At 42.8% G+C, this 21,096-nt stretch overlaps 1 pseudogene; it reads right to left on the bottom strand.

Annotated features, from left to right (window-relative positions):
* Window positions 1-880: 880 nt before the first annotated feature.
* LOC100763264 lies at window positions 881-1,749 on the bottom strand (annotated as a pseudogene).
* Window positions 1,750-21,096: the final 19,347 nt, after the last annotated feature.

The raw sequence follows: 21,096 nt of genomic DNA, 5'->3' as shown, positions 1-21,096 counted from the left end.
TGCAGCGTCCTGGGTATCCACAACTTTGCCAGCTCTCTTTGGGATGTGGAGAGGACTGGAGCAGTGGAAGGTGACCGTAGAGAAACAGCTGAGGGAGAATGCACACCTCAAACCCAGCAACCTGCGGGCACAGCAAGGGCTCGCCTTCCAGTCTCTGGACTTGCATACAATCATTCTGGGAAAGCCTTGACCTGTATCACTAAAGAGAATCTCCGAGCCCATAGCCTATGCTGCTGAAAAGAACCCTCTCACTCAGCTTCTACTTCCCAAACTGTGACAGGAAAGTCCTCAAATACCACCCCAGGCCCCAAAACTGCCTTCAAGCTATTGATACCTGCATCATCTTTAAAAAAAAAAAAATCAGCTTTGTCATTCAAGAGACTATTGCCGTTTAATATTATAGCCGAGTGTAATTTGTTAATTTATAAATAACTTTAAAACATTATGAATGAAATGCACCAAACTACACCTGTGTAAAAACAGCCATGCTTTAATTATGGGCTAAAAATGTCTAAACACATTAAGCATGAATTATAAAAATCTAGAATCTAAGCTGGGCATTGGTGGCGCACGCCTTTAATCCCAGCTCTCAGGAGGCAGAGGCAGGTGGATCTCTGTGAGTTCGAGGCCAGCCTGGTCTACAGAACAAGTTCCAGGACAGCCTCCAAAGCTACACAGAGAAACCCTGTCTAAAACAAACAAACAAACAAACAAAAATCCAGAATCTAAACACAGTGCTAGAGAATTTCACAATGGGAAGATGAATGAAAATTCTTTTCCACTTGCATTATCATTACACATCATCTCCTATAGGGACATCAGTCATGCGTGAGGAACAAAGACACGCTCAGGAGCGTCAGCAACCTCATCCCGGAGGGATCTAGCCATCATCTTTCTCGCCATCATCTTCAGCATCTCGATTCCCTTTCTCTTCCCGAAGACCCCCTTCCTCCCCTTCCTCCCCTTCCTCCCCTTCCTCCCCTTCCTCCCCTTCCTCCCCTTCCTCCCCTTCCTCCCCTTCCTCCCCTTTCCTCCTTCCTCCCCTTCCTCCCCTTCCTCCCTTCCTCCCCTTCCTCCTCTTCCTCCCCTTCACCAACACAATCATCACCATCTTCTTCATCCTGAGTTTCTTCTTTCAGTAAGTATGAAAGGCCCACCCCCTCTTTCCCTCTCCCACTTCTGAACCGGCTTCCTCCTCCTCCTCCCCCTCCTCCTCCTCTTCATCTCCATCCTCCTCCTCCTCCTCTTCTGGGTCCAGTGCCTCGTTGTCGTCCTGATGGAATCCATCTAAGTACATGATTTGCTGCAGCAGTTGGAAGATACTTTCTCTGTAATCTTCCAGGTTTGTGATCTCCAGTTAGACAAGTCAAGACTTTTCAAACTTTTAAGATTTTGCAGGGCCTCCACTGTACTGAGATCTTTGATTTTGTTTCCACTCTGATTGCGGTAGGTAAGATTTGGACATTTCTCTGCCAGGAATTCCATGCCTCCAGATAGTATATGGTCACTAAGTTCCAAATTTTGAAGTTTGTTTAAGCTGGGAAACCAGGCCAAGGAACTTAATTCCACGTTGGCCATACTAAGAAACTCCAGTTCTTTAAAGGTGTCATTCAGGCCTTCGATTTCCCCATTGGCACACAAGCAGTTATCAAGGACTAACTCTATCACCTCCTCTGGGGTTCTGTTCTTCAACTCCAGGTTAATCTTCTTCTTCATCTCCATGTCCCCCTCCTTTCCCCTTGCCTGCCCTCCCCACTACCCGCAACCCTAAAAAAAGGTCTGGAGATGAATGAAAAGAGACACAAAGATGAATGCCCACAACAACCCGGGTGTGGGGGAGAAAGAAAAGAATAGCAAATGGAATCCGACGATTTGAGACTAACTCGGCTGCCCCCACCTTCTAGTTCTCTCTCTCTCTCTCTCTCTCTCTCTCTCTCTCTCTCTCTGTCTCTCTGTCTCTGTCTCTCTGTCTCTCTGTCTCTGTCTCTCTCTCTGTCTCTGTCTCTGTCTCTCTGTCTCTCTGTCTCTGTCTCTGTCTGTCTGTCTGTCTGTCTGTCTCTCTGTCTCTGTCTCTGTCTCTCTCTCTCTCTCTCTCTCTCTCACACACACACACACACACACACACATTCACATGCAGAGAGACTTTCGAGCCTGCAGTTCCTTCCCCTTCAATGGCTGCTGCGAGACTGAGCCTCCATGAACACCCAACTCTATTTCTTCATTGTAATTGCACTGATTGAAGGCCCAGTGAGAGAAACAGGTGAAGTACTGTGCAGTATAGTAGCTGGCACTGTTAGCTCCCGATAGAAGTGGCCTCTTGCATCCAGCAGGAAGAAGGAACAGCCTGGATGGCCAGAGACTCCCTGGTTGCTTCAGTACCTGGGTGTAACATATTCCTGTGGTCTGGTTCTGCCTTGGTGGTGAAGTAGTTCTCTGATGTCCACAAGCCAGTTATTTTGGACAGAGGCAAGCATATTGACTTTTGGCTCCATGTTAATACTGCTGTGAGGGTTCACAGAGAGTTTGGTGAAACACTGTCCACTAGAAATATAATAATGTGAGCCACATGTATAATTTTAAATTTTCTGATAATTGCATTTTACTTTTGTACAAAGTATAAAAAAGCAGGTGAAAATAATTTTAACTCTCTATATAAAATATTAATGTCCACATATAATCAATTCTAAGCATTAATTAGATGTATTAAGCACCTTCTCATTCTCAGTTTTCAAAATCTATGTGCGTTTTATGTGGAAAACAACCTTAATTAGAAATAGCCCCATTTCAAATGCTCAATGACCCTTTCTGTGGCTAATGGCTTCCTTATTGGATAGCTGTAGCAGTGGATTTGACTTCTTGAGACAGAGCCATGCTGCCATCTGGTGGTAATTTAGTCAAAGAACACCCAGGCGCCAGTGTGAGCATGGCCCTTGGCCTGCTGGGAAGCTTCCTTTCCGGGCTTGTGTACTTTTAACCTAGACTCGAGGAGAAAGGTGCACATTGTTAGAAGTAAGACTGTCTGCAGTGCCCCGAGCTTTGCAAATGAGAAGGCTGTAGGAAGAGGAGATGCAGAGGTAAGAAGACAAAAGATCCGCTTGACCCATCCATCCCCTCAGGGAACCCCATCTCCAAGGAGGCCACAGATATCTCTCACCTAGACCAGAGCCATCACCTAAAACAGTTCTTGTTTTTAATTGATGAATACCTTCGCGTGACAAGAGTCTCTCTCCCAGCCCAGCCACTAGCTGCTTAGCTGCCTGTGAGTGAGGAATCTAAAGCAGAGCCGTGATAAGGCCGCGAATGTTGTCTTTAGGTGTGGAAGTTTGTGTGTGCGCGTGCGTGTGTACGCGCGCGTGTGGGAGTGTGTGAGTGTGTGTGTGTGTGTGTGTGTGTGTGTGTGTGTGTGTGTGTGAGTGTGTGTGTGTGTGTGTGTGTGTGTGTGTGTGTGAGTGTGTGTGTGTGTGTGTGTGTGAGTGTGTGTGTGTGTGTGTGTGTGTGTGTGTGTACAGGTGTGTAGACGTGCCTGTGTGTTCACTCTCGGAGGCCACAAAATCCCCGTGTCCTGCTCTGTCTTATTTCTTTAAAACAGGATTTTCTCAGTGAAATTAGAACTACACTGGCAGCCAGCAAGCCCTCCCGTCTCTGCTAGGGCTATAAGCAAGTGTAGCCATATCCAGATTTCTATATGGATGCTGTGAGTTTGAACTCGGGTCCTCATGTTTGTTATGTAAGTTCTCTGACCCACTATCTCTCCAGCCCATGGAACAGGTTCATGAGTAGATTTGTTGGGCCTAATGGTATATACATCTATACATTTTTAAAATTAAAAATCAGTTTTATTTAGAGATAATATGCATAAACACTTTTGCTACTTTAAGTGTACAAGTTGATGAATTTTGGCAAATGTATACAGCTGAATAGCCCCCAATGCAAATCCTCCATTCTCAACCTCTCAGAGACCCCCCTCTGACAAACACTAATTAATTGTCTGCATTTATATTGTGGTCCTTTCAGATTATCATATAGGTGCAGTATGGAATGTAATATTCTCTGTGAATTCTTTCATGCCTGGATCGTGCCAGTCATCCATATTGTGGTGCATAATATGTCATGGTAATTCCCTCTTTATTGTGAGATAGTATTCTCTCCAGAGACACACTACGCATGAAGGCTACCTGATTGTTTTTAGTTTAGGGGCTATTAACAATGTTGCTATGAATCCTCAGGTCTTCTGTTTTTACACTTTCATTTTCCAGAAGTGTATACCTAGGAGTGGAATTTCTGGGTCACATGCTTAGAAGATACTTAAATTTATAAGGCACTGCCATACCATCTCCTAAAGTAGTATTTCCATTTTGTATTACGACTAACAACCAGCATTCTGTTTCTCCGGCACCTTGGCCAATTCTTAGTACAAATGGCTCTTTAAATTTCAGCTGTTAGCCGGGTGGTTGTGGTGCGCACCTTTAATCCCAGCACTGGGGAGGCAGAGGCAGGTGGGTCTCTGTGAGTTTGAGGTCAGCCTGGTTTATAGAGTTAATTCCAGGACAGCCAGAGCTACACAGAGAGACCCTATCTTGGGGGGTAAAAAAGAAAAGACCAAAAATAAATAAATAGATAATTTCAGCTGTCTTAGGGGGTCTGTAAAGATATTTCATTCCGGCTTAGATTTACACTTCACTGATGACTAAATACTATAGCTCATTTATACATTTTCTTGCTATTTGTGTACATTCACTGGTTAGATGGCTATTTAAGTTTTTTGAATGTATGTTTATGTGTGATTCTGGGCATTGAACCTATGTTAGCTGTGAAGTCATCACAGGGCTCTACCTACAGCCAATATTCATTTCCTCTCTCCCTCCTTCCCTTCCTTTCTGAGACAGAACCTCATTATTATCCCTCTGTAGACCAGGCTGGCCTCAAACTCACAGAGATTCTCCTGCCCCTGCCTTCAGAGTGCTGGGATTAAAGGTGTGAACCACCACTCCTGACCTCAGTATTTTTTTCTTTAGTTAGACTGCTTGTCTGAGTATTGAACTAAAAGAGACTTTATATGCCCTACATGCAAGTCTTTTGTTCAGGCATGTATACATTTCTGCTTTGCAATATTCTGTGTCTTACCTATTTATCATCAATGACTTTTTTGTATTAGTTTTCAAGACAGGGTTTCCCTTTGGTACCTTAGGCTGGTCTCCAACTTGTGACCTTTCTGTCCAACTGTTGTGGAGTATTCCTTTACACTGTGTGAAGATGTGTCACTGTGATTGGTTTAAAAAAAGCTGACCGACCAATAGCTAGGCAGGAGGTATAGGTGGGACTGCCTGATAGAGAGAGCCCTGGGAAGAAGGCAGTAGCCAGCCAGATGTGGAATAACCAGGATGACTATACCCATCTTGTGGCCTTCCTATTCCTGTCTTCCAAGTCCCGGGGTCACAGGCCCACACCACTGCGGATGACTTTGTCAGTACTTTTTTTCTTTTTCTTTTTTGTTTTTGTTTCTAAATCTACAACTTAAAACTACTAAAGTTGGGGCCAGCGAGATGGCTCACTGGGTTATGGCACTGCTGAATTAGATTTGTGGGACTCACTCAGTAATGGAAGGAGAGAATTCCTGCAAGCTGTTCCCTGACTGCAAAGCAAGAATGTGCACACACACAGCATAAACAAAATGCAATAAAAATAAAGCAGAACAGATAAAGCCGTTTTACACAGATATCAGCCAAAGACAGATTTTTTTTTTTTTTACTCCTTGTCACAGTAAAGGAATATATACACACCAAGAAACTGTGCAGAAAATCTGTGGTGCTTAGTATTAACCATCAGCTTGATGGAATCTACAACGCCCTGGAAAAACGGGCTTCTGGGAAAGTCACATTTTCTGTAGCCCTGGGTGGAATGGTACTCATTTGGTGTACCAGGCTGGCCTCACACTCCCAGAGATCTGCCTGCTGAGTGCTGGGGTTAAAGGCTTGTGCTACCATGCTTGGCTTTGTGAGGGGTTATCGCCATTTCATTCATGTGGATGGGACCATCTCCTGGACATGGGATTCCAGGCTGTACTAGCGGGGAAATGTAGCTAGCCCTAGCTTTGTGTTCATCTTTCTCCATTTCAAATTGTATCTGAGCAGCTGCTTGAAGCTTCTGTCCCCTGACTTCCTACCATGACAGTCCTACCTGTGAGCCGAGAGAAACTTTCCCCTTTCAGTGGCCTTTGTCTGAGTAGTTTACCACAGGGAGAAAGAAATGAAAGCAGTCTCAGGACAGCAGAGGGTCAATATAGCTCTGGAGGCAGAGTAGGTCCTAGGATGGTATTGGAGAGATTTGAGAATTTATAAACTATGGATGTGTGGTAGTTTGAATGTAATTGCCCCCCCCCCAAGCTCATAGGGAGTGGCACTATTAGGTGGTGTGGCTTTGGTGGTGTGGGTACGGCCTTGTTGGAGGAAGTGTGTCACAATGGGGGCGGGCTTTGAGTTTCCCTTGTTAACCACCCAGTGTTTCAGTCAACTTCCTGCTGCCTTCTGGTCAAGCTGTAGCCTGCACCACATCTGCCTAGATGCTGCCATGTTCCCCATGATGATAATTGCAAGCAAGTCACCCCAATTAAATGTTTTCTTTATAAAAGTTGCCATGGTCATAGTGTCTGTCTATAGCAACAAAAAACCCAACAAAGATAGGATGTAACAAATTGTGACCATATCGTCAGGATATATGAGTTTTTGTGACATTGTTTGTGATCTTAGAACTGTTAAGTAAAACATACTAGACAGCTATTTGATTAGACTGAATGCCTGCACTTAGCTTCAATAGACCAAACCAAAATGTACCTACTCATGCCAAAGTTCCCGTTCACCAGTTCAAAACCAAGTTGTTGATTTGACCTTTTGGGAAATCAAGAGAGACTTTAGTGTGTGACTCTTTCTGGAATAAGCATTGCAACACCAATGAGTGCAAGAGAGGGCATGTCCCAGTGGATGGAAGCCAGAATGCTCTTGACAGGCTTTTGTCCCTGGTCCAGTTTGCATTTTCATCTTGAACTCCAAAACTATCAGGTGGGTGTGATGAAGCAATTGAGATTTTACAGACACTACATAGTAGTCAGCTTTTTGCTTTTGAAGCCATATGTTATAATCGACAGGAGTAAGCTTCTGTGGTAAGTTGTCAAGGGCAATGGCCCATTGTGTTTCTCTATGTTGCTCTGTTCCAGGTAGCAAAGTGAGGTTACATTTGGAAATGAATGGCTCAACTAGTACTTTAAGTAAACCTAACAACTGGTCTTTTCTACCTTGTTCTGTTTTAGCACAGTAGCAACTCTCAATCAGGCTGGTCTTTTGGGCTTGAGGAGGTCCCCTTTGCTCTAAGTCTCAGAAGGAAAGGGACTGGTGTCAATCAACCACTTCCTGTGTCATGGTGCTTCCTCGTTACTGTTAAAGCCCCTTATAAACAATCGACAGTTCTGCTATGCCCAGCTTAACTGTCTCTATTTTTAGATGAAATGCTACCTAACTCATGAATTGCAAATAAAGGTAAATTATATTATTTGACTATACTTATTTTGAAAATTTGTCTATTGAAAGGATATGTCTAGCTGAACAAATTTGTGTTAAGTGTTTTGTTGTTGCTGTTGGTTTTGTTTTCCAACTTAGAGACTATGGTGCATGGTTTTAGTGTGATGCAGTTTGTCTGTTTTATAAATCAGGTTATATTTTACTTATCTTTTGTGCCACCCTTGAGAATTTGGCACAGAAAAGGCAATTTATTGTGATAAACTAATATATCATAGCAATAGTCCTAAAGGGCTGAGGCAGGAAGATCACTAATTCAAAGCAAGCCTGTGCTACATAGAATAAACCTGTTTCAAAAACCAAATGAACTGTATCAAATGGGCGTTACAATAAATATTGGGAAGGACCGTAAGGGTCTCAAACAGGGACTGGGGCTGGGTTAGAGGCTCAAACAGGGATTGGGGCTGGGTTTGCTACAGTGCTGACTTTTCATTTGGGCTTAATGAATAACTAAAAGCAGGACAAAGCTTGGCATCGCTGCCTTAGTTTTCCATCTCTCTCTTTTGACATAAAGTTTGGATCAGATTCCTACTCATCTGTGCATTCGGACACACTAATTATTTAAGGAACATTCAACTAAAGCTGAGTGCCCTCCTCCTTCAAGGGCTGGGGTGCCAAGGTAAGAGTAAAGTTCTTTCCACAGACTGCCAACTGCCAGCTCTCATGTCATCCAGTTCCCACCCCTTGGAGTGGTGCAGAGAGATGCCTTCACTTCGTACCCTACCCTTGCAGGAACAGTAGAGGTTTGCAGGCAGATCACCCCCTGACAAACTGTGCCTCTCTGTCCCAAGCATAAGCACTCACTGATTCTTGTGTCACAGTGGGCATGTGCAGATCAGAGGACAACTTTGTGGTGTGAGTTCTTTCTATTTTTACATGGGTCCAGGAGATTGAACTCAGGCCATTAGTTCTGAGAGATAAACACTTTCAGCTGCGGGGCCATCCTTCTGACTCCTTGACTAATTCTGAGTGAGGATGTGGTTTAATATAAGGGGAAAACTTATCGTTTTTCATATGGCTATTTAGTTTCCCCAGCAGCATTTGGTAAAATTTCCCCATTGAATGGTCTTTGTATGATTGATGAAAATCTGTTGGCTGTGTGTGTGTGTGTGTGTGTGTGTGTGTGTGTGTGTGTGTGTGTGTGTGTGTGAGTGTGTGTAATTTAATTACTATGGTTTATAAACACACATCAAAGTACTTTTTGACTTTATTCTTTCTCAGGATATTTTAGCATTTCAGAGCCTCCTGTAATAGGAATTTGAAGATCAGCCTTTCCATTTCAACACAAGTGAATTTGGTATTTTGATGAGGAATTCATTATCTATGGTTTACTTTGGGCAGTCTTCACTTTTTGTGTGTGGTTGACTTGGGGAGCAAATGCAGGACCGTGTGCATGCCTGGCGAGTGCTATTTCCACCATATTGTATGATGTCAGCTATGGGCTTTTCAAGTACAACTTTTTCAACATGAAGTTCCCATCTATTTCCAATTTGTTGTCTTTAGTTGTTACCATGAAGGGCGTTGGGTTTTGCCAAATATTTTTTCTTTTATTAACTGAAATGATCTCATTCTTCATTCTATTAACAGGGCCTGTTACTTGGGCTGATTTCCTTTTTCTTTTCTTTCTTTCTTGTTTTGTTTGTTTGTTTTTGTTTTGAGACAGGGTTCCTCTGTGGCTATTGTGGAACAAACTCTGTAGACCAGGGTGACCTTGAACTCACAGAGATCCACCTGCCTCTGCCTCCTAAGTGCTGGGACTAAAGGCCTGTGCCACCACCTCCTGGCTTTTGACTGATTTTCTTATGTGAAATACCTTTACATTCTTATGATAAATCCCACTTAATTATCATGAATGATCCTCTGAATAAGCTGCTAGGTTCATTTTCCACCTATGTTGTTGAGGATCTTTGCATCTATATTCATAAGGAAACTCACCGGAATTTATTTCTTCTGATGGATTTTTCTGGCCTTGCAATCAGAGCATCCACCGAGTGAATGGAACCTCCAGAAGACTGTCTTTAGATCTCATTTGCTCCCTGATTGACTTGATCTCTGCTTGCTGACCTTCATATTAGCATGCTAGAACTACACCATTATCTCTGCTTGGTCTCAAGCCTGCCAGCATTGCTCTCAGCCTCCATAATTGTGACAGTCAATTCCTTATAATGTTCCATTGGCTTTCTTCTCTGGTGAACTCTGACAAGCACAACATGACATATGAACTTTAGCTCTATAACATTATTAATTTAGTTAACTAGTAGAACCGAGAAATAGACCGATCCACAATTATAGGTAGATGATTCAACACCCATTTCTCAATGGATAGAAATTCAGTCCAGAATATAGAATTGCATAACACCATTAACCAACAATGTCAAATAATCATTCATAGGATATTCTACCCAAGGATAGCATAATAACCCTCTTTTAGAATTTCATTTTATGTGTGAGTGTTTTGCCTGTATACATATATGAGTACCACGTTCATCCTGATGCTCACAGAGGTCAGAAGAGTGGCTGGTAGCCTCTCCTCTGTTGCTTAGGTTGTTAGTCCGTATCATCTTTGTAGATCTCCAGACACTTCCCTGATTTCTTTCTTGGTCTATGTGTCTTTTGTATATATGAATTCATGATAAAAGTCCTGGAGAGTTTAGGGACACAAGGGATATACCTCAACATAATAAAGACAATTTACAGCAAGCCTATAGCCAACATCAAATTAAATGGAGTGAAACTCAAAACAATTCCACTAAAATCAGGAACAAGACAAGGCTGCCCCTTGTCTTCATATCTATTTAATGGAGTTTTAGCAAGTGTAATAAGACAACTGAAGGAGATCAAGAGGATACAAATTGGAAAGGAAGATATCTTTGTATTGTTATTTGCAGATGATATGATAGTCTACATAAGTGACCCTAAAAGTTCCACCAGGGAACTCCTAAAGCTGATGAACGCTTTCAGCAAAGTAGCAGGATACAAGATTAACTAAAAAAAAAAAAATACCAGTAACCCTCATATATACAAAAGACACATAGACCAAGAAAGAAATCAGGGAAACAAAACCTTTCACAATAGCCTCAAGTAATAGGAGATATCTTAGTGTAACTCTAATCAAGCAGGTGAAAGCCTTGTATGATAAAAATGTCAATCTTTTTTGTTTTTTTCAAGACAGGGTTTCTTTGTAGCGGTGGCTGTCCCTGGAACTCACTCTGTATACCAGGCTGGCCTGGAACTCAGACGTCCATCTGCCTCTGCCTCTGGAGTGCTTGGATTAAAAGTGTGTGCCACCACTACTGGCAAAACTTCAAGTCTTTGAAGAAAGAATTTGAAGAAGATATCAGAAATTGGAAAGATCACATGGTCCCCTGGAGAAGGGGAAAGGGTCAAGATCCCCTGAGCAAATTGGGAGCACAGGAAGGGGGGGGGGGGACTAGGAGAATGAGAAGGGGAGAATAGGAGGGATGCAGTGTCCCGCGCGCGCTCTGTATTTCTCGCCAGCAAGAAATCATACACGGGACACTCGGATCCTTCTGCAGGAAAGCTTTAATGCGTCTTGAGAGGAGAGCATAAGCTTACCAGAGCGGAGACACTGAGCCAAGAAGCCCGTCCCCTAATAAAGGAGGGCAACCGCCGCCTTGGACATGTCACCCCATGATTGGCTGCAGCTCATCCGGCCATATGACGCCACGGAATAGGCAGAGATCAAGGAATGGAAATTTACCCAGCGCCTGCGCAATAATCTTGTTTACATTCGGTGCCTGCCGGATGCAGGCGCCATCTTGTAATGGAGAATGCAGGGACGGCTCCCTACAGATCCCCCTTTTTTTATTAATTAATGATAAGGCTTTATATTTTTACAAGCAAATAGGTCACCCATATGTTGAGGGATAGAGGCAGAGGTTGAACCTTCCCAAAATCAAACATTAAGACTGTGTACGGGAGTCGCAACTAGGCTGTTAGCTTGACCCGAAGCACTCTCGACCTGTCCTCTGCCGTTTTTCTGGGAAAGGGAGACTAGGGCAGGCAACCCTTATGCAGGACAACATGCCTCCCAGAGAAGCCTGCATATTGTGCAACTCTCTGTGCGATGCCTTGCTCGACATCCCTCATGGGCTGCTCAAGCCAGGCACTCTACCCTGTGCAATGAGCCTAGGCTCCGGGTGTGCAAGAGCTGTCTGGCCAGCGGCCTATTGCTTCCTTGTTCCAAAGCTACAAGCGCTTGGGCGATAACCACCTTGTCTCTCTTAGTTTGAGCCCTGAGCTTACAGACCAGCCAGAGAAGCAACATCAATCCGCAGCAAACGGCTGCACCAAACAATCCCACCTCTACCCATTTCCTTAAAATAGGAGACAGCTGAAGCAATCCATGATGACAGTCCCTCCGTCAAGGACAGGAGTTAATCTGGATAATAGCGGCTCTCAACTCCTGGGGAGAGGGTGGAGTTCCGACTTTTGAGGGTCCAAAGGGGCTCTTTGGGTGAGTCTTTCCGGGATCCACAGGGGATTCTCTTCATCCTGTGGAAAAACACATATCGCTCCCCTGGATCTTATGAGAATAGGATCCGGGCCTCTCCAAAGACCAGTTAAGACATCTTTCCATTTTACCATCTCCTCTGAGGTATGACGCTTGGCCGCTGTATGGCCCTGAGCGTCGGTGTTTAGAAAATTAAGGGTAAAGAGTGCCATGGATATTGCAACTCTTGGCACCGAGGGTAAGGATGCTCCCATTCCCTCCTTTTGTTTGATTAAATAAGACTTAAGTGTGCGATGGGCACGTTCCATAATGCCTTGTATAAGGTAGGCCAGTTGGATGGGTAATTTCCATCTGTCTGTAGAAGTGCTGGAACTTTTGAGAGGTATAAGCCGGCCCATTATCTGTTTTTAAGAAGCACACAGGTGGCTAGGTAAAGTCTTATTTTTGTAATACAGCTGAACTTCCTTAAACAGTAGCTTAACTTCTTTCTGAGGCAGGGTTTTTTTTGTGACTTTGGAGCCTGTCCTTGAATTTGATCTGCCAGACAAGGCAGGCCTTGAACTCATAAAGATCCATCTGTCTCTTACTCCCTAGTGCTGGGATTAAAGGCGTATGCCGCCAACGCCCAAAACTTAAAGGCGTGTGTCACCAACACCCTGAGCTTAAAGGTGTGTGCTACCAACATAATAGATTAGCATCTTTTATAAAAACAAGAACTTTACATTGTCAGGCTTTGCTTAAAAATAATTCTAAATTGAAGCTCTTTAAGTATAAACATTAATAAAATCAAACATTTGAAAAACTGGTTTTAAAAAGAAATTTAAATTCCCTTAAGGTCTTTCTGTAATATATAGAAGCATTAACATTTTAAATCTTAACTGAAAAACTTGTTTCTAAGATGGTACCTCTGATTTCCATGCGGTAACCTTTAGTTAAGATGGCGGTCTAAGTATCCTTTTTTTAACTTTAGCAAAATGGCTACCGTCAGTCATGTGACCAGCTACAAAATGGCCGTACCAGGAAATAGAACATTTTAAAACAAGCATACATAAATTACTTGAGCAACTTTAGGATATGAGGCTTTTCCCAGGCATCCCAGGCCTCCAAGCAGTGTTGAATAACATGCATAGCCTTTTCCCCTATCAAAGACTGGGAAAGCCATCTGTAATTTTCTCCGCTCCTCTGATGGTAAAAAGGAGTCGGTACCAAATAGTGGGGGTGCTGATGGAAGCACACCCGCTGGATTAACAGGTCTCTTAAATTTACCGGGGTGTGACCGGTTATTCCCTATTTTCTCTCCCTCCATTTTTGTTTCTTTTTTATCTAGCTGAGCTGTTTCCTCTAAAATTTTATCTCTTGAGCTTTTAGAGTCATCAGAGCAATCAAGATTTAAAGCTTTAATCTCATTTACAGAATCATCTAACAAATTATTCACTCCCTTGTCAGTAGACATTCCAGGAGGTCCTTTTTTCTTATTTATTGCTGTTTCTCTTAACAAATTATTCACTCCCTTGTCACTAGACATCCCGGGAGGTCCTTTTTTCTTATATTTTATTGTTAGGCGCGCCCCATCTCTCACCACATTCGGTTTCTGATATGTAATTCTGGACTTCTTTAAGATTGCTACAACAGTGAGAAAAGTCAAAATAGCTCCTAGTAAAAGCATAGAAGCCTCTATATTAACCTCCCACAATAGCAACATTCCCAAGCCAAAGTCCAGAAAAATCATACCTCTCCGAATTTACCACCCTGCAGTTCTGAATCCGCCTCGTTAGAGGGGTCTCCGTGGTGCTGGAGATGTTCACATGTTCCCGGGTTTCGGCACCATATGTCCCGCGCGCGCTCTGTATTTCTCGCCAGCAAGAAATCATACACGGGACACTCGGATCCTTCTGCAGGAAAGCTTTAATGCGTCTTGAGAGGAGAGCATAAGCTTACCAGAGCGGAGACACTGAGCCAAGAAGCCCGTCCCCTAATAAAGGAGGGCAACCGCCGCCTTGGACATGTCACCCCATGATTGGCTGCAGCTCATCCGGCCATATGACGCCACGGAATAGGCAGAGATCAAGGAATGGAAATTTACCCAGCGCCTGCGCAATAATCTTGTTTACATTCGGTGCCTGCCGGATGCAGGCGCCATCTTGTAATGGAGAATGCAGGGACGGCTCCCTACAATGCAGAGGACATGAGGGAGCAGAAAGGTTGAATCAGGGGAAGAATAGAAGATAACAAGAATGGAGATACCATAATATCGGGAGACATTTTAGGTTTACAGAGAAATCAGGCACTAGTGAAATGTCTGGAGATCTACAAAGATGACACCAGCTAACAATCTAAGCAACAGAGGAGAGGCTACCTTAAATGCCCTCCCCTGATAATGAGATTGATGACTGTCTTATATGCCATCCTATAGCCTTCATCCAGCAGCTGGTGGAAGTAGAAGCAGACACCCACAACTAATCACTGAACTGAACTGGGATCCAGATGCAGAGAAGGACAAGTGAAGAGCAAAGGGGTCTAGACCAGGCTGGTGAAACACACAGAAACAGTTGACCTGAACATCAGGGAACTCTTGATCCCCAGACTGATAGCTGGGAAACCAGCATGGGACTGATCCAGACCCCAGGAACCTGGGTTTCAGTGAGGAAACCTTGAAAATCTACGGAACCTCCTGTAGTTGTTCAGCACTTATCCCTAGCATAGGTGTGGACTTTGGGAGCCCATTCCACATAGAGGAATACTCCCTGAGCCAAGACACATGGGTTGGGCCTAGGCCCTATCCCAAAGAATATGATAGACTCTGATGAAACCCTATGGAAGGCCTCACCATTCAGGGGGAGCAGAAAGGATATGTGATAGGTAGGGTTTTAGTTGTGGGGGTGGTGGTAGGGGAGGATGGGAGGGACAAAGGAACTGGGATTGTCATGTAAAACAATCTTGTTTCTAAGTCAAATAAAAAAAATCTGCAAAAAAAAAAAAAAAAGAAAATGGAAAGATCTTCCATGTTCATGGATCATGTAGGCTTAACATAGTAAAAATGCCCATCCTATCAAAAGCAATCTACAGATGCAATGTGATCCCATCAAAATTCCAACACAATTCTTTTCAGATCTTGAAAGGGCAATTTTCAACTTTATATGAAAAAACAAAAAATCCAGAATATCTAAAACAATCCTGGACAATAAAAGAACTTCTGGAGGTATCATCATCCCTAATTTCAAGTTGTACTACAGAGCTATAGTAATAAAAACCTTGGTATGGAAACCTGGACATGTGTTACGTTGGGGTAGGGGTTTTGCAATTGTCTCCACAGGAGAAGAAAATCTTTGGATACCATCAAAATTGATCAAGATTCGAGTTGAGGAAGACAACCCTCTTGACAAGGATGACTGACAGGTATTTACTGAGGAACCCTCCTCTAGAAGTCAAAGGACACTACATGTATGGATACTTAAGGAAAGAATGTAGCTATAACCATCGAACAAAAGGAACGTGCCATACGGTAAAATTTACAGCTGTCTCTCAAATAACTCTATGTCTCTTCATTTCCTAGTCTCTATTCAATTAAATCGATGCTGGATTTAGAGTTGGATTTGGCTTTCCTACTCTAAAATCCAAGCATGTTATTTAACAACATTTTAACGTTTCTGTGTTATATCAAGAAGCCAATTGCTGTAATACAGAATAAATGAAGAATAAGAGGACTGTCTTTGTCTTTTCTTGGCTCTTTCTTTCAAGGCCTATACTCTCTCATAATTGTTGTTCTTCAAGGATTGCCTTTCCCAGTACACATACATGAACAAGCGAACATTTCTCTGATGACACTTATGTTTGAGTCCCATACAGCCAACAAGAACCAGCCTGACAGCAATCCCTGCATGCTCCGGAAAAAGAATTGGACTACACCTCCCCGACTGCACTGGATTCGCCTCACTCTGTTTCGACTGACACTCCAACCAGAACCTCGAGTAATGACTTCAATCAAGTTGAGGATTTCAACGTAGATCTTCAATCAAGCAAATCTCATCTAACATGGACTAGACATAACTCATTAGAGACTTTCCCTGTACTGGCATTTTTTTTCCACAGGGCCCCCACATGACTATTATCATCCCATTTCATCAGGAAGTAACCTAGAAGATGCTACGCCCCCGTTCCCCATTATTGTTTATTAGGGTAGTGTAAGTCTAGTTAAGAATGACCTTCTTATTGTTTAGAGTTGGGATTGGAAGAAGGTGTTCAAGTTAGACACTTTTTCCACATGACTTTAAGACTTAGCTGGAATAGACATAGGATGTGCCATAGTAGATTATTGTATCTTCTTGTATTTCACCTTTATGATTGTTAGTTTTGGATATTTTACACTATTAAGTTTTAATCCTCTTTTAGACTAAAAGGGGAATTGTAGGGAGACAACCTAGCCCCGCCCAATAGTCCTGGGACAGGTACCAGGTGGACCCGGGACTCGCCCATAAGGGCGTGGTGAAGGAAAGCCGGGGTGACGTAAGGGAGCTTCTTAAGGGGCTGCATGTGGGGACCCTGGCCCTTTTTTGTTCTGGTGGTGCTTGCTGGGTTCCTGTAACCTCGCTCTGGCCCGCGTTTTGCCCTGATGTTTTCTTGAATAAAGAGACTTTAATCTTCACTTACACAGTTCATTGAACCTGGAGAAGCTGAGCTGGTGACTATATGGAGCCCTGTGTCCTGTTCTCTTTTGTGAGGGAAGGTACTCTGCAGGCTACTGAAAAAGAAATGCGGACAGACGTCACCCAGCCACAAAACCTTTGACCTACAGATGAGAACAAATGCAGAGACCCACAGCCAGACATTGCACGGAGAGAGTCTAATGTGAGGTCTCCATCAAAGCCCTCTCCTCAGAGCTCAGGGGATGTCACGGAGGAGGAGCCAGAGCGGGTGGAGGACAACAGAGAACAAAGCCCTCTGAACCAACTAAGCAAGGTGAATATGAGGTCACAGAGTCAGAAGTAGCCAGCACAGGGTCTACATGGGTTTCTGTGGGATGATCCTTCTGTACACTGTGAATATGTGTTACTTTGATTGGTTGATAATAAAGCTGATTTGGCCTATAGCAAGGTAGACTAAGGCTAGGTGGGCAAGTCAAACTGAAAATACAGGGAGGAAGAAGGGTGGAGTAAAGGAGAAAGACAGACAGACAGACAGACAGACAGACAGACAGACAGACAGACAGACACACACACACACACACACACACACACACAAGCCATTTGCCGGGAAGCAAGATGCTAGAGGACAGGTAAAGCCATGAGCCATGTGGCAAAATATAGATGAATAGAAATGGGTAACTTTAAGTTGTAGGAGCTAATGAGTATAAGCCTGAGCTATAGACCAAGCATTCTGTAATTAATATAAGCGTTTGTGTGATTACTTGGGACAGGGGCAGTCAGGACAAAAGAAAAATCCCACCCCCATTTACACCAAGTCCTCTGCATATATATTATAGCTTTCAGCTTTTCACCCAGGGACTCCTGGGTGACTCTTGTTCCTGCTCTTGGGACTCTTTTTCCTTCCTTTGGGTTGCAGTGTCCAGCTTCAACATGATAGTTTTATTTTGCCATGTTTGGTTCTTATCTCTTGGAAGCCTGTTCTTTTCTAATGAGAAACAGAAAGGGAGGGAACAGGAGGCGGGGAAGAACTGGGGGAGTGAAGGGAGGGAAATCAGGTTCTTTTCTCATATATAACCTGTTTTCAATAAAGGGGGAAGAGATGTCTAACTCTTATATCTTCATTATAATCAGGAAGAAACCAGACAGGGGTGTGTATTTAACACAAATGGTTGAGTGCATGCTTGGGAGAGAGAGAGAGAGGGGGGGGGGAAAGAAATAAGACAAACATAAATCAAGAGATAATCTGTAAAATGTTCAGCTTTTCATCCTCACCAATGGCAATGTCATGAATGTAAAAGAATCCCAGTGTCATGACACAAGTCCGGTTCTTGGAAGCCAAGACAGTAAGTTCATGGCTATCATGTGTAAGGAGTCTTTTTCTGTTCAACCAGCCAGCTCCCAAATAACGACATGGAGACTTCTTAATAATTATGAAAGGTCAGCCTATAGCTTAGGTGTGTTCCGAACGAGGTTTTATAACTTAAATTAGCCCATTTGTATTAATTCTATCACATGCTGTTACCTCTTTTTCATCTTGTACCTTCTGTTTCCTTTCTGTGTCTCTCAGCATCTCCTGAGTAATCCCCACCCCTAGATTCCTTCCCCTCCTCCTCCCTGGAAAACCCACCTATCTCTCCTACCCAACTATTGTCCATTCAGTTCTTTATTAAGCCAATCAGAAGGTTCTTTGGCAAAGATACATCTTCACAGTGTACAAATATTCTGCAACATCACAGGCAACATAGCAATACCTTGTCTTAATAAACAAACCAACAAAAAGCAGAACAAAAAATAGAAACTGTCTTGTACTGATATGGATTAAAGGAAAACTACCTTTAGTCCATGATTATAAATTTGATCAAATTTTAATAAAGGATCTTATTGGTACCTTTTGTAAAACTTGAGTAGGATATGAAGATTTGCTAGTAATTAAAATTTATTGGTTTTGATGACTACAATGCTTACTTTTGCTTATTGAAACTTGAAGTAAAGTATTTCAGTGTGATGTAAAACTGGGTCTTTTTTCTTGAATGTTTATTAATTTTTGAGATGGGTATTCACTATGGTACCCAGGTTGGTCTTGAACTTGTAGGCTCAATGACCCTCTTGCCTTGGCCTCCGAAGTAGCTGAGACTTCTGCCATAAATTGTCACTTTGGCTCTTTTTTATGTCCATAAACTTTTTTATAACGTGAAGTTACAGGTCCCCACGTGTCATCCTGAACCTCCCCTGACCACGCCCTCACGGACGTATCCAGGCACACCTGTAGCGGCTCCTAGGAGGCAGGGCTACAGTGTCTCCCTACAATTTTTCTTCAAGCATTTGATTATTTCAAAATGTAAAACACATAGGAAAACATTTTAATCCTTACTTTTGAAAATCATGTGTATGTGTGTATGTCTTTATGCATGTGTATGTGAGTTCAGGTACCTGAGAAGTGAGAAGAGGGTGTTGGATCTCTTGGAACTGTTGTGGGATGCCTTGAACCAAACTCCAGTCCTCTGGAGGAGTAAGTATTACAGCACTTGGCACCTGAGCCACCTCTCCAGCCCTATCCCCCTCCTCACCCCATTGAAAACTGACTTTAAAAACAATGTATGGGGCTAGAGAGATGGCTCAGCAGTTAAGAGCACTGGCAGCTTTTCAGAGTCCCTGGGTTTGATTCTCAGCACCCACACAGTGGCTTAAACCTTCTGTAACTTCAGTTCTAAGGGGACCCAACACCCTCTTCTGGCTTCCATGAGCACTGTACACACATGGTGTACAGACATACACGCAGGCAAAACATACACATAAAATCAAATTAAAAACTCAACAAATGCAGAAAAAGATAATTTTTTTGAGATGGGGTCTTATTCTGTAGTTCAGATTGGCCTTGAATTTAAGATTTTCCTGCCTCTGCCTCCCTAGTGCTTTACTTTCTTCAGAATGCATATATATATATATATATATATATATATATATATATATATGCATTCTTTAGTTTAGAAGGTTTGCATGTTTTCTCACATTCATATATTTATATAATAATTTATACTAATGTGGGCTTATTGGATGTTTATACTTTAGGTTACAACCAATGTTATATTTTTGTTTGTTGGTTGGTTGGTTTTTCAGACAGGGTTTCTCTGTGCAGCCCAGGTTGTCCTGGAACTCACTCTGTAGACCAGACTGGCCTTCAACTCAGAGGTCTGTCTGCCTCTGGCTCCGGCATGCTGTGACTAAAGACTTGTGCTACCAGTGCCCAGCTGTTATTTCTTAAAAAAAAAAAAAAAAAAAAAAAAAAAAAAAAAAGCTACAGACTTAGTTACTATGAGCTTTTCAGTTGGTTCCTGGGTCTTTTAGGATAATCTTATTGGTTTGTTTTTGAACACTTCCTAACTTGCTGGCACTATGAGATAACCTAAGCACATACTGTATATTCCTGTTTATCTCCAGAAGCAGCTACACATGCAGGGAGCCCTGAGTCCTACATTAAAGAATGCCGTAGGAACCAGATGTGGGCAGATGTGTTCACTGTTACTGAGCTATAATTGTTCCTGGATTCTTTCAGATGGCAGAGCTAGGAAACATATTTGAGCACTCTAACCCATGGGTACTAGATATCTGTGTCATCGGTATCTTTATTAGAATAAGCTGGAATGCATATCGATGTGTTTCATGACACTCTAGTAACACACCCTGACTGCAGTTTTCTTCCCTTGCTTATCAACAGTGACAAATCTAGTTTCTACCATTTGTCATATTGTCAGCACACGGTCCAAGAATGGAGTCCTGTGAGAATTCTGAGTGCTTGTGAGAAAACTTGAAAAAACAAACTAAACACCCGCCCCCAACCCAAAACAAGACATCACCACTAACAACAAGAAGAACAAAAAAACCAACCCTAGAGCCTTGTGAACTCAGTTTCTTCAAAACATGGAATTGTTCTTGGACTGTGCTTTTGTTCTCTTCCCATGTGTAGCAGATAGGAGTGAGTTTACTTCAGGTCACTCATCATTGCTTGCTGGTGTTATCAATTAAATGTTTATGCCTCTATGGAAAAGCATGCTTTGCTACATATGGCTTGTCCTTGTGATTGTATATGGCTTGAACTCATGAGAACTTCACTCAGGTGACATTTCTTAGCCCTCAGTATAAATTGTCTGATACTCTTAATAAAGCTGGCTACTTGTGAGACTGTGTTCTGTCTCATTTGGCAGCTCCATTCTCCCTGGTCCTTCCCATTGTCTCTGGAGCATCATACATTTACTATTTTTCTGTCCCAGTATGCACACATGTGAGGAACAATTTTTCAAACTGAAGGGTGTTACAGCAATTTTAAGACAGAAATTTCTTAGGTGTCTTTTTTTTTTTTTTTTTTTTGGTTTTTCGAGACAGGGTTTCTCTGTGTAGCTTTGGAGCCTATCCT

The sequence above is a fragment of the Cricetulus griseus genome, chromosome 3 (genome assembly GCF_003668045.3).
Source record: "Cricetulus griseus strain 17A/GY chromosome 3, alternate assembly CriGri-PICRH-1.0, whole genome shotgun sequence".
In the NCBI taxonomy this organism is placed as follows: domain Eukaryota; kingdom Metazoa; phylum Chordata; class Mammalia; order Rodentia; family Cricetidae; genus Cricetulus; species Cricetulus griseus.
This window is presented reverse-complemented; position numbering and strand designations above follow the sequence as displayed.